Here is a 14527-nt window from a genome sequence, read left to right as displayed (position 1 = left end):
ACTTCCTTTTTGGATATCTAGTTTGTTCCTTCTTGTAACCATTTTGTGTGTATATCCTTATTTGTGGATATATATCATCATGATTGTCTTCTACTTAGAATCTTTTGCACATAAGAGAAGTTACATCTCTAATTGATATCCTCTTTTCTTTCACGTCCATCGTTACATTTCCTTTTTCAGTTTTTGGTGGCTTCGTGAAAAGATTTGTTTTGAGTGCGTATATTATTTTCCTACATCTTGATGCACTCTTTGGCCGTGAAGATTATTTTTTCTCATGCTTGTCTTGATGAGGGTTTTGCCATTTCAATTAGTATCCCTCCTCTTGATAAGGTTCTTACTTCCTATCTTCACAATGGGTTGCCACAAGCGTTGGTTCTTATTTTGTTTATTAGTAAGCTTGTGAACCCATTTTCTAGTATGTGTGTGTGGGAATGATATGTCTTGCACTTTGTATCTCATTTCATCGAGACTATGTTGATGAGTAATGCTCATCCTTATCTTAGTCTTCTCAAGTGCTTTGCCATGACTCACACACATTACTTTGGTTGAGCCTATTCTTAAGTTGCTTCTTTTACATGTTGCTCAACCATTTGTTTTGTGCAATCGATATGCTTATTGTCTCATCTATCTTCTTGCACTCGTTGTGCGTTTTTATTAATTTTGTGAGAGCAACGATCCTATTTTGTGCACATGTATCAAATACAAAAATCTCGTATTAGTGCACAAATCATGGGGAGCTTCTCTAGTTTTTGATAAAACACTCTGTTGCCTTCCCTCCAACTACTTATCATTGTATTTGTGTATTTATCTGCACTCATTTGCTGAGAAGTACACACCTTTTGGAGGACCGCCTACTATATTGACTTTCTAAACTTTTTGTCCATTTTGGCAATCGATGCCAATGGGGGAGAAGTTTAGAGAGTTTACTTTGGATATGTTTAGAGGGTTTTGCTTTTATTGCGTAAGCATTTACGTCTTCACGCATGCATTATTACCTTGTATGTGTGCGCTTGGTTATGCTTATTTCTTATATAAACTCTCTTGAAGTGGTTGTCTTCAATTACCAAAATGGGGGAGATTGTTAGAGCATATATCTCCATATGTGGTTTTGATAATTGATGACAATTCCTATGGACTAATGGTTGCCTTAAGTTATATTTATAGGATTTGTCCATAGGCACTTCTTGAAGGGTTCAAGGAGTTTATATGATGACCAAGATGGTATTCAAGGTATTATCCAAAGAATGGTCATAGAGACACTAGGTTGATCAAGATCTCAGACAAAGAGTAAATCAAGATGATCAACACACAAAGCGTATAAGATGTACCGAGAGGGATCAAGTGATCCCATGGTATGGTAAGCATTGTCCATTACGTATTTGTGTACTAACCCATGGTCTTTGTGAGAGTCCTATGTGGGGGTTAGGTGTGCTTCCATGGGCATGCGTTAAAAGGAAGATCTCATACAACCCATGAAGGATGACGTCAAGTGGCGATCGTCATCAAGATTGTGGTGTGCAAGTTCAAGTGGATCATCACGAATATATCATTGAAACTATTGTTAATGATCATGTGTTGATAAGGACAAGCTCATATGCTAACAAGGACAAGATCAAGATAAGCATTCCTGAGCACTACATGCTTGATTCTTGTGGATGTTCACATGGTGGACAAATGAAGATGAATACATAAGCTAGGCTTTCCACATTGTGTATGGGAGAGCTACTTGAAGACTCCATCATGTCTTGCTTTCAACTTGAGCCAAGAAGGAACAACAACATCAAGCTCAAGTGAAAGGGCTAACTCAAAGGTATCAGTTCCTTTGACGTTAGTTGTGCGAAGTGATGATCAGCGAATAAAAGTATACACTCAAGTATGGATCATCAGTACCCCTTTTATGATTCTTGAGTCTTTAGGGATCCCGCACTATTAAGAGGGGATCACAGGTTTTGCGATGAACTTGCTCAAACTACATCTCCACTGTTCTGCTCAGACCACATCTCCACTGCTCTGCTGTTATCTGAAAACAGAACCAGTGCCTCGGACATCCGGCTTCCTCCGAACGTCCGAGGGCCGGACGACCTACTGCTTCGGAAATCCGGAATCCTATACCAGAGAAATCAGAGCCATATAACTCGGACTTCCGGCTCCCTCCGGACGTCCGAGGCCCGGATATCCGACCAGCTTCGGAATTCCGGAACTATGCACCAGAGAAACTTGAGCCATATAACTCGGACTTCCGGCTCTCTCCGGACGTCCGAGGGCCGGTCAAGGGTCGGACGACCGACAGGCTTCGGAAATCCGGAGCCCTCAACCAGAAGAACATGAGCTCTATAACTCGGATTTCCGGCTCCCTTCGGACGTCCGAGGGCCGGACGTCCGTCCCCTTTCGGAAATCCGGAACCTCCCACCAGAAGAAGTTGAGTCGAATAACTCGGATTTCCGGCCTTCTCCGGACGTCCGGTCGCTATTCAATTCACAGTATTTTCAGTGATATCTACAGGCCTCGGACGACCGACCCCTGTCGGACGTCCGACCCCTCGCGGACGCCCGGACTTTCGGAAACTGTCGGACGTCCGGACCCTGTGTGACTTAAAGTGTCCCGACGGATGTTTTTCTCTCCCCACTATAAATACCCCCTCCCACTTCGTGAGAGGGTCGCCCAACACAGCCTTATCCTTATAAGAACACTCTTCTACCTCACACACATTTGCTCACACCAAATCTTAGATCCCAAGAGCATTTGTGAGCCCCTTTGAGAGTTGTTCCAATCAAAAGATAGATCGTCTCCCTCTCCTCCTCTCAACCCAAGCTATTTGAGATTTGAGCAAGTTTTGAGCATTCCCCGTGATCTTGTTACTCTTGGAGGTTGGAGACTCCTAGGCGGTAGGAGTTCTTCGGAGAGGAATCAATCCGTGTGATTACCCCCGAAAAGTTTGTGAGGGTTTGGAAGCCACCTCAAAGGCTTACCACTAGTGGTTGATAAACGCCTTCGTGGTGTTATCTCAAAGGGAGAATAGGGTGAGCCTTCGTGGCGTTGGTGTGCCTTCGTGGTAACATCCACCTCTCTAATGGTGACTAGCTTCCCTTCAAGGAAGTGAACATCGGGATACATCTTCGTCTCAGTGACCTTGGTTATCCTTAACCCTAACTCCTTACTTGTGGTTTACTTGTGTTACTTGAGCATACATACATTGCATATTGTTTGTGCTCATTATATTGTGTTGGCTATTTCTTGTACAAGGTTAATCATTCAAGCATACCCTCTATATCCACACGTTCATACTTGCAGCCTTTGATATATCGTGTGATATAGTGTGATCTAGTATCTTGTGTTGTTCACCTACTTGTCGTGTGATATAGCTCAAGTAAGTTTGTGTAACTTACTTGTGCTTGTTAGTAACTGTATTGTGTCCATCTTGGTAGATCGTGTTGTTGATACACGTTGCAGTGCCTAGTGCATTTAGGATTTGTGCTTGACTAGTACCCTCTTAGTTTATTTCCGCATTAGTCTGAAGCCAAATCCGAAGAAGTTTTTAAATTGCCTATTCACCCCCCCTCTAGGCGTCATCAAGGTCTTTTCAACTGTACCATGATAATTATAGTTGAGGAGAACTAAACAAGTTTTTCCCAACTACAATTATTATGATACAGAGGGAGTATTAGCTATTAAGTTTGAGACGCTTGTTTTGAAACGGAGGGACTATGTAATCTATACTCTTCATCCATATCCTTGGTAGAAGAAATAAACGCACCAACGATTGGGCATTGGCACTGTTGCGTTAGAGCGTTTACTGAAATTTAGACCTAACACTAAGATATATATGCATGTTTTCATATGAGGTGGGGGGAGAGGGATGGCCCATGTTGCTCCATGAAGCTCCGCCACTGCATTGATCGGTCATAACATTTTGATCAGCCGGACCTCTCGAACCGGTCTTAAACTTTTAAACGTCCGGACTAATCAGCATTCCTCGTATCCACCTGGCCCACATCAACCCCATATATATTCGTCTTCATGCGCTCATCGGACCAAACCCTAGCTACTCCCACCTGTCATCGTAGCTCACCTTTGATGATCTCGACCTTCTCCGGCATAAAGGGTAGCGGATTTGACTCCGACCAGTTCGGATCCATCGACTGGTCGGCGTCCCCTATGGATTGGAGGAGGCAATGGCGGTCCGCATTGCACTCCGCCGCTCCCGCGAGGACAACGCCCGACCGACAACGGGATTTGTCCGGCGCGACTCCATAACGTCTTCTCAATGGCCGCTCGGTTCCTCTGGAGCGGGATCATCGAGGTCTCGTCGGCTAGAAAATCTCCTTCCACATCCCCGGTTCGGTTGACTTCGAGTCCCACCGGGAACAGGCTACCCACCGTGGGAAGGAGATGATAAGGGCCGTCTAGGCATGTCTCGTGAAGAAAATGACAGCGGTGTAGGCACCTGATGCGGAAGCGCGGGCAGAGGAGGAGGCCATCCGTGCTCACATTTTGAAGAAACAACAGTGGAGGAACACGCGTGCCCTTGTCCAAAAGCAGAATTGGACAGTCCGTGAAATGGTCGAACTGTCATCGAAGGAGGAGGAGGTGAGCGATGACGAGGATAGCTCCGACGATGAGTAGATCCGACTCGATCCGTATTGCATCTTCGACCGGTACTTCGGCGAAAAGGACGACAAGGGCTCCGGGCAGGACACCCGTGGCTGATGTCCACCATAGTCAAACATGCCAAATTTTGATAGTCCGATGTCATGTTAGTAGTGATGGAGTAGCCGAACACTGTGTGTAATGCATCAACATAGCAATTTTATGATTTATATGGATTTAAGATATGAGATATGAGGTATCCGATTATAAATGTATTATTTAAGAGGTAACAGACCAGTGTCCGTAGACGCATCCACACTCGTCCATGGATGTTTGAAGGACCGGATTTACAAGTTTTTGGTGTAAATGCTCTTATCTCCGAGCCGTTGGTTCACTATATTTGGAAGAGCAGCACATTTTAGGTTGTAAGAGGCGCCCAGTTTTCTGCATCAAGCTTGGTTCATCTGTTCATCCTTTTTTTTAATTAGCACATATGCGCGTGCATGGTAACAAAAGAAAAAAGAATATGCACTCATATATTTTAGAATTGTATGTGCAATCAGAAACCACATGCTACCCTATGAAGAAATTGCTAGTTGCCCTGTCCACCAAAACACCAAACCAAAGATCTCAAAAAAAAAACACCAAACCCAAAACACCCGACCGCACGACACGGCAACATTAGAACGGTGCCACCCAGTGTCAGGGAGGTTTTGCAACGGGAAAAAGAATATCCATGAACCCACGCATCTAAACAGATAAATATTAAGTCAAAAAAAATGTTAAAATGAACCAGCCAATTTTTGGCATGCAAACAGAAGACAATGACAATCTCAATTTATCAAAGAATAAAAAGTTGTATGAAGATAAAACAATAAATTTGGTCTCATACTATGGAACATAATACAACAACAATAACTTTTCAGGTCAAGGGCACAAATTATTTCTAGTGAAGTGCAGAACCCATGGGTGATCGACCTTACAAATAAGATAATCCTGGTAAGAAAATTGCTTGTCATTTCGATATGCGACAAAATGATCCTTGGTAGAACACGTGGACATAGTTCAAAAACGAACCAAGGATAAGATAAGCTTGTGGATTGACCATTTTAAAATTTAGTATGAACATGAGTAAATAAATTATAATCATTTATGACTGGACTGGAAATGTGATCTCTTGTGTGGATCACACCTGCAAAATAATGATACAATGTACTTGGATCTAGGAAAAACTTCTATGCAAAATTTTAGGGGAGACTAATACCAAGCGGGCCTATCTAGCCATCCTACTGAGCTCCATCTCAGCTGCAATTTCTGGACCAACTCACTTCTTTGCGATCAACAATGAGCGCAGGCAGGTCACTGTGACAACACATGAATGAGCATATGCATCGAACAAATTGATCAAACAAATGGAGCATAGTTCCATGAAACATGCATATTCATTAGATATACAACACATATGCCCGTGTATTGCAACGAGAGACATATTGACGTGTTCATTAAAATATCAATCAACATGACTCACCAACATCCTAATTGTGCCCGACCATGGCAGTGAGGCGCACACTAAGGTCTAGCAAAAAAATCATATTAGTAGTACATTAAGAAGCATGCTACATAAACAAAGATTTTGGTATGGTTTTTGTACGGTGATTCTAATCTTAAAAAGCCTAATTTACAATTTTTTTCATACCAAGTAATTATTTGTAAGTTGAAGCAATGTTTGGAATTGGCAAGTCGTAAGAAAAATCTCAATAAAAGTATTGTATTAAAAGGATTCTCTCCTTCATTTTTTTAAGTTTCCCATATTTTTATCCCCACAGATCACACCCTTTATTCTCTCCTTTCTTTATCACTCATATATGCCCATTGAAATCGATCAATCATACTCCCTCCGATCCAAATAGACCCTCCTAAATATTTCATATAGAAGTTATATGGTATGTTACGGTGTTAACATTTTCTAAAATACACCATTGCAATTAGTTAGGTTAATAAAGATTGTGCCCTAAACAGAATCTTAAAGTGCTTAACAGAAACAAATAATAGCACGGTTAAAAATTAGACATTTTTCTGATCAATTTTAATCCAAGTTACGGTTGCAAAGTTATAGCATTATCATATTTGGCCTATTTTCCATAATAATAAATAATAAAAGGTCTAAGATCTAAACGGGCCAAAACAGAGCAAACTGGACAAACGTGAAATACTAAGGATAACTGCTACCACAGTTGGCCGGAGCCCAACAAAGGAAGGGCACTTAATGTTGGACCGCGGGTTATTTGAAGGAAAAATCAGGTGTGTTTTTTTGTAAAATATGATGACGGACGGGCAGAAACACTCTGTACTTTATTAGTAGGGGTAGATATAGATATAGCTTATCTAATTCCAAAGCCTCAACTCTCTGCACATACATGTCTCACAACTGATGCATCCAAATAATTCAAACCAGTAGTTAAGCATGGGTATCGGTCCAGTAATAGGATAGATGGTTAACTACATACATTGCTGATGAAGACCCTAATACGGTGTTGCTGATTCGCAAAATAACCATAAAAGACGATGATAGTATTTTCAAGTATATATACATCACCAAATAGAGGTAAATTCATCAGTGAACATGTGAGTCCTTGATTGCACTCTCATCAAAATAAGCTGCTCACGCCCATGTTTGTCCCCCAATTAGCTACAAACAAACTGTAAGAGCAACTAACAATGCACATTTTCGTTGAGTTAACAGGATAGACTGCAAAATGGATCAGATGCCAAGATCTCACTATTCTTCAGTTCACTGAAGGGCAATGGAAAATGCCAAAAAATTGACACCGACAAGTTCAGAGCAAATCATCACTCTTTCCAATAACAGGCATTATACACATGATAATCCAGCAGCGCATCATGTATTGTGTCAATTGGCGATTACCTCAGTTACTGCTCTCCGGTAGCTGCAAGCCTGCAACTCTTCAAACACAAATCAGCAACGGCCTGCAGGCTGCAGTCACGGTATTTCATTCAAGTCTGTAGCATTGTGAACAGGTCCGCAGTCATGATATTCCATTCAGGTCTGTAGCATTGAGATCATTGTCGTGTCTTGGTAACTATCATGATGTACAGCCTTGGAGATCTCAGCCAACAATACCAGCACCCATTGGAAATATGGAACTATGTATCAGCACCTTGTGCACGTTCATGCTTGTAAGAGAAATAACTCATGGGCTTCTTACCTGCTATTCCTGAGCCTTCTTCCCTTGGGCTTCGTTTGGAATATAAACGACAGTAAATGACGACTTGACAAACAGAGTAGGTCTAGGCAGCGGCTGATGGTCTTCCAGCAAAGTTGACAGAGGCAATGGCAGATGGTCTTGTGGCGAAGTCAACGGAGACGACGGCGGCGAAGTCGACGGACAAGATGGTTGGGAAGTCGACGTATATTACAGAGACGTCAAAACCAATTAATCCACTCCACTGAATACACCTCCTAATCCTATTTTGCTGGGTGCATCTAGCATATCTATTCATGTGTATGCAATTCAGCTAATTGATAACTGAAGAAAGAGCAGAATATATGAAACTTCAAGAATTACTCCAGCATCATGTCCAAGAATTACTGTAAGCAGGTTCAAGCCACCATGTTCAGGTATATGTAGTCAGCAACATGAAATTTCACGGTTCAATCGTTGGCTAGTAACAACCATTTTTCAGAAAAAATAAACTAAAGCAGGGGCTTGTATCGCTGATTAGCTGAAACATAATGCAAAATACATAAAATAAAAAAGCAGACAAAGTAGTTGGTTTAAAGACTCTAGTGCATATCAGCCAAACTAAAATTATGAGCATTCAGAAGTAACACCAATTTTTCAGAAAAAATAAACTGAAACAGGGGTCGATCCGAGGGGAGGAAATCAGTTAGATTCATTACACAGCAGTGCAAACAAAGGAAAACGGTTTAATTCATCGATCATACAGTGGTGCACCAACTACAGTAACATCAAAAAACAACTACAGTGAGGAACGCATGCACCACAAGTTCACAACTAAAGCAGCAGGGTTGTTTTTGGTGGTGGTCGAGGCATTACATACCTCTGATAGATCCTACGGATCGACTAGGGTAGATGAGTCACGGTAGATCACATGTAATTACCTTGTCCGGAGCCGGATGAGCCCGCACCGTTCTCCATCGGTGTGGTGGCGACGGCGGTGATGGAGAAAGGGGGTTAGGCGTGGGTGGAGCTTCCCGTGAGCACCGCGCTTAACCTAGATCAGGTAGGTATGTCGGTAGGGGTGTGACGACGGCGAATCTCGTAGTTCGTGCCCCGGCACCCCACCGTCCTTTATATAGCGCGGGTCACAGGGGTCCACCAACCATAATGGGTTGGGCGCCCCCGATCAGGGCGCATAGATCAACGCTCGGTGGGCCGTTGGGCCCACGCGGTGAGAGATCAACCTAACATTCTCCCCCTTGATCTTGACTTTTACTTTTGACTTTATATTATTCATTTGTTGCATCACATATAAGCATGTAGAGCATGTCTCATCGTCACAGCTTAATTGCCGATAGAATCATACAGCTACAACACACTTTTGTTTTGAAACAAATTCCTTTACTTTTGGGCCTCTTATAATCCATGGATCATAGGCTTTCCAACTAACCCATGCCGGCTAAGTGTTCCTTGAACACACTGGGTGGTAAGCCTTTCGTTAGCGGATCCGCAAGCATATACCTTGTACTTATATGCTCGAGACTTATAGTTTGATCCTGGATTATATCTTTCACAACGTAATACTTTATATCTATCGTCTTGGAAGCATTACTAGACTTGTTGTTGTGAGCATAGAATACTGCGGGTTGGTTGTCACAGTATATCTTTAGTGGCTTGTGAATACAATCCACTTTCAAATCGGATATGAATTTCTTTAACCATATCACCTGCCCGGTGGCTTCAAAACATGCTATGAACTCTGCTTGCATCGTGGACGATGCAACTATGGTCTGTTTGGAGCTTTTCCAAGAAATAGCTCCCCCTGCGAGAGTGAACACGTACCCAGACGTGGATTTTCTATCATCTCTATCTCCCGCAAAATCTGCGTCTGAGTACCCTTTTATCTCTAGGGACTCAGATCTCCTGTATGTTAGCATGATTTCTTTTGTGCCTTGCACATAACGCAGAGCTTTCTTTGCCATCTTCCAGTGCTCTTGGCCTGGATTTGCTTGATATCTACCGAGTACCCCGGTGATAAATGCCAAGTCAGGGCCTGTGCACACTTGTGCATACTGTAAACTTCCAACCGCCGAAGTATACGGTATTGTTTTTCATCGAGCTCGTACTTATTCTTGGGACATTGGTGATTCCCAAAACTATCGCCCTTGACTATTGGAGCAGGCGTGGCTTTACACTTGTGCATATTATACTTTTGGAGAACTTTCTCTAAATATGCTTTCTGTGAAAGTCCTAAGACTCCATTTTTCCTGTCTCGGTGAATTTCAATGCCCAAAACATATGATGCATCACCAAGGTCTTTCATGTCAAAGTTCGAGGATAAAAACTTCTTTGTCTCTTGTAGTAGACTAATACCATTGCTTGCAAGCAAGATATCATCCACATACAAGATTAGGAAAATATATTTCCCATGTTTAAACTTTGCATAAATGCAATTATCCTCAACATTTTCTTGAAATCCAAACCTTTTAATAGTATCATTAAACTTTATGTACCACTGTCTAGAGGCTTGCCTTAGCCCATAAATGGATTTCTTTAGGCGGCATCCCATGTTTTCCTTGCCTTCCATGATAGAACCCTTGGGTTGTTTCATGTAGACATCTTCTTCTAAATCTCCGTTTAGAAAATGTCGTCTTTACATCCATTTGATGCAGCTCTAAATCAAAATGAGCAACTAGTGCCATTATGATTCTGAAGGAATCCTTACAAGAGACTGGAGAAAAAGTCTCATTGTAATCTATTCCTTCTCTTTGCGTGAATCCTTTTGCCACAAGTCGGGCTTTATACTTATCAACATTCCCATTAGAGTCATACTTCGTTTTGTAGACCCATTTGCAGCCTACTGTCTTTGCTCCTTTAGGAATGATCTCTAAGTCCCAAACATTATTGGAACTCATCAATTTCATCTCATCTTCCATTGCCTATAGCCATTTTGATGAGTGAGGGCTTTTAATGGCTTCTTCGTATGTGGTGGGATCACCATCCATATGAACCATTTCTGTGTTATAGACTTTATAATCAGTAGAAAAGCAGGTCTTCTTGTTCTATTAGACCTTCTAAGTGCCTCATTGTCTGGCACACTTTCTACTTTTTCTTGCTGCAATTCCCTTGTATGATCAACAACGAGTTCAGTTGGCTCCTGAAGGACAGGTTCCGGGTCTTCTCCCATAGTTGTCATCGTTGGAGTCACAGCTGGTAGCGAGAAAAATGGCTCTTGAATCATCGGAATGGGTGCATGCACCCTTTTCTCCTCAGTTGGACATCCCCACACTCTGAAGTGTTGCAGGGATGGCACTCTTCCTGTCCACGGCTCGTGCGGTGTTTTGGGCACCGACTTGCTTGGTACTCTGTTGAGAATGTGAATGGCGGTTTTAAGCACCTCCATCCACAATCCCAATGGCATGTCAGAGTAGCTCATCATGCTACGCACCATATCCATGAGGGTACGGTTGCGCCTTTCAGCTACTCCATTTTGCTGAGGCTCGCCCGGCATTGAATACTGGGCGACAATGCCAGTCTCCTGCAAGAACTTTGCAAAAGGTCCAGGGACTTGGCCATATGGTGTGTGTCGACCGTAGTACCCCCCCCCCCCCCCACAGTCGGACCTCACAATCTTAGTCTTTTTGTCAAGCTGATTTTCAACTTCAGCTTTGAATATCTTGAACTTATCCAATGCCTCATTTCTTTCTTTGATTGGATAAATGTAATCGAAGCGGGAGTAATCGTCTGTGAATGTTATGAATGAATCATAACCATCCACACTTTTCACCGAAAACGGTCCACAAATATCAGTGTGGATTATTTCCAGTGTTCGTGTGCTTCGATTTGCACCTTTCTTTATCTGTTTTACATATTTTCCTTTAATGCAATCTACGCATTGTTCTAAGTCAGAGAACACCAACTTTGGAAGAATTTCGCTTTTGATTAACCTTTCTATTCTCCCCCTGGAAATATGGCCCAATCGACAGTGCCATAGTTTTGAGGAGTCGTGAGTTCTCTTTCTTTTGTTTTGCTGGTTGTTTGACGAAGAACTTGGCACATTCACATTATTTGCATAATTCACTTTATCACGAATTGATAACAAATAAAGCTTATCATGAAGAAAGGCATTGCCTACATAATCATTATTGTACCACACGGTACATTTACCATGTCCAAAAACACATTGATAATTATCTTTGTCTAAGCACGACACACTTATTAAGTTCCTATTACATGAAGGCACAAAAAGAACATCACTAAGCAGAAGCGTGAATCCTTCGGTTAGCTCCAAGGAGACGTCACCTACGGCTTCAACTTCTGTTTGGACTCCATTTGCGACTTCAATACTTCTCTCGTTTTGGCACATGGTCCTCGTCGAACTGAACGCCTGTAAAGAATTTGCAACATGAACAGTTGCACCTGAGTCAATCCACCAAGTAGATTTTGAAAACTTTACATGCAAAGATTCATTTACTAAGGAAACAATAAAGTTACCTCTCTTCGCCATGAAGACCTTTAGCCAGGCAGCACAGTCCTTCTTGTAGTGCCCGGTTTTCTTGTAGTACATACAAGTGTCCTTGTCTACTGTTATTGGCTTTGGCTAATAAAAGATGGGAGCCTTGCCTTGGAGCTTGTTCTGTGGCTTGGAGGGAGAATTCTGATTAGGTGGGAAAACCTTTTTCTTTTACTTCACATAGTTAAGGGAGCCACCATGTGAAGCCTTAATCCTCTCCTCCTCTTGTGAGCACATTGTGATGACCTTTTCAATATCCCAAGTCTCGGGCTGCATGTTGTAGTTGACTACAAAGGTCTCGAACTCCTTAGGCAACGAAGCCATGACCAGGCGGACGAGGAGAGTTGGCTTAATCTCCAGGTCCGCGTCCATGGGCTTAAGCTTGGCCGCAGTGTTGCTCATCATAAGGATGTGCTCCCTGATTCCATGCCCACCTCCATTATATCTCTCTGTCACCAGTTGTTTGATCAACTGGGTGGCATAGGTCTTAGAAGAGCCAGTAAACTAACTCTTTATCTTGTTGAGCATCTCCTTTGCCGTAGGGCACTCTGCTATCGAGCCCACGATGGTGGTCTCAATAGCGTTCTTAATAAACGCCAAACATTTCTTGTTGGCATTTATCCATAACCTGTTACGAATGGAGTAGGACATCTCCTCTTTGCCACAATCCCATTTCTTTTTCTCACTGCTTTCATCATCCTCGTCAGCATCTCTGACTGGATCTGCGGGTGCAACTGGCTGTGGTTCCTCCAAAACCCAGTCCACCTCGGCAATGCACAAAGCCATGTCAACCTTCTTCCTCCACTCAGAGTAATTATCCCCTCTGAGCGTAGGAACATCCTTGAGGCAGCTCATCAGATAAAAACCTCCTGAAATCACCACATAAGCGAAGTCAGTACGACAATTATATGCATTAAATAACGCTGGTTAAAATAATCATACAATTGCCTATGCAAATTAATCTACATTACCGTTGGGCAAATGATAGAAATAAATGCATCATTTTGCAATATGCAACATGATCATGTTACTAAACAACGTTGGTCAGAATAATAACACGACCATATTCCATAATTCGTTTAGCAGCGGAAAACGTGAAATAAAAAATCATATGCTTTTTATCTTTTCAGAAAAATCAATTATGTCATTTAAAATAAAATTCGTAAACTTTATAAATCGGTTTATAAAGATCACCTACTTTTTCCTTTTTTGGAAAACTACTTAATTTTCAGAAATCCTATTATTTTTCTTTTCAGAAAAATATTAACACAGTTCTGTTAATTTAAATAGAAAGTAGGAACAATTTTATTTTCCTTTTCTAAGCTTAATTTCATAGAAAAAAATTTACAATCAAACTATTTTAAATCTGTCTAAAAAAGACAGAATTAAAATTCTTTTAAAGCAAAATCCTGCTTGGGCCGACCTAGGATTGGGGCGGCCTGCTCCTGCTGGCCAGAGGCGTTGCCTCGGCCCGGGCGGCCTGGCTCGGCTGGCCAGCGCACCCCTATGCCCCGAACGGCCCAGTGCCCCTTAGCCGACCTAGTGCCCCTTAGCCAGCGCTAGGGTTTGCATCCTTGGCATCGGATGGGATCCGACGGTCAGGCGTGACTTGCGGGGAAACAAAAGGGCCAGCCCCTTCCCACCGAGGCGGAACCCTACGGCATTTGCCCCATAGCGCCGCTCTCTCCTCGTTTACTTCTCCTCTCAGCGCCGGCCCTTTCTCTCCCGAGCATCCCGTGGCCAGGAATGGAACCGGGCGCCGGCGGTGAGGTCTATCTCTCCTGCCGAGCGCGCCCTCGGTCCTTCCTCCTACGAGGTGCTTTGGAGGGGAGGAGCTGATGTCGCTCCTCTTCGTGGCCTTCGGCCTCTTCCTTCCCTTGTGTCAGCGGCATATATGCCCCACCGAGGAGGTTCCCTGGGCCCTGCGTGCTCTCTCTGGCCGTGGCGGTTGCGAGGTGGAGGTGGCCGCCGGCCGCAGCGACCATGGGTCCCGTGCCGTGCGTGCCTTGCTCTCCACCCCCTTCCTGTGGTGGTTCCATGCCGGGGTCATCGCCTTCCCCTTGCCGGCTGCGCACACACGTTGCGGTGGGTGCGCCGCCGTCGAGCGGTCGGCTGCGGCCCCTTCGTTTTCTTTTCTTGTCTCAAGAGAGTGCTAGCATGACCGGGGCGGAAATCATCTTTGTTGCCATCCCCCTCGCCGGTGGCGCGTCCACCTTGCGGTGG

The sequence above is a fragment of the Hordeum vulgare genome, chromosome 7H (genome assembly GCF_904849725.1).
Source record: "Hordeum vulgare subsp. vulgare chromosome 7H, MorexV3_pseudomolecules_assembly, whole genome shotgun sequence".
Classification (NCBI taxonomy): Eukaryota; Viridiplantae; Streptophyta; class Magnoliopsida; order Poales; family Poaceae; genus Hordeum; species Hordeum vulgare.
This window is presented reverse-complemented; position numbering follows the sequence as displayed.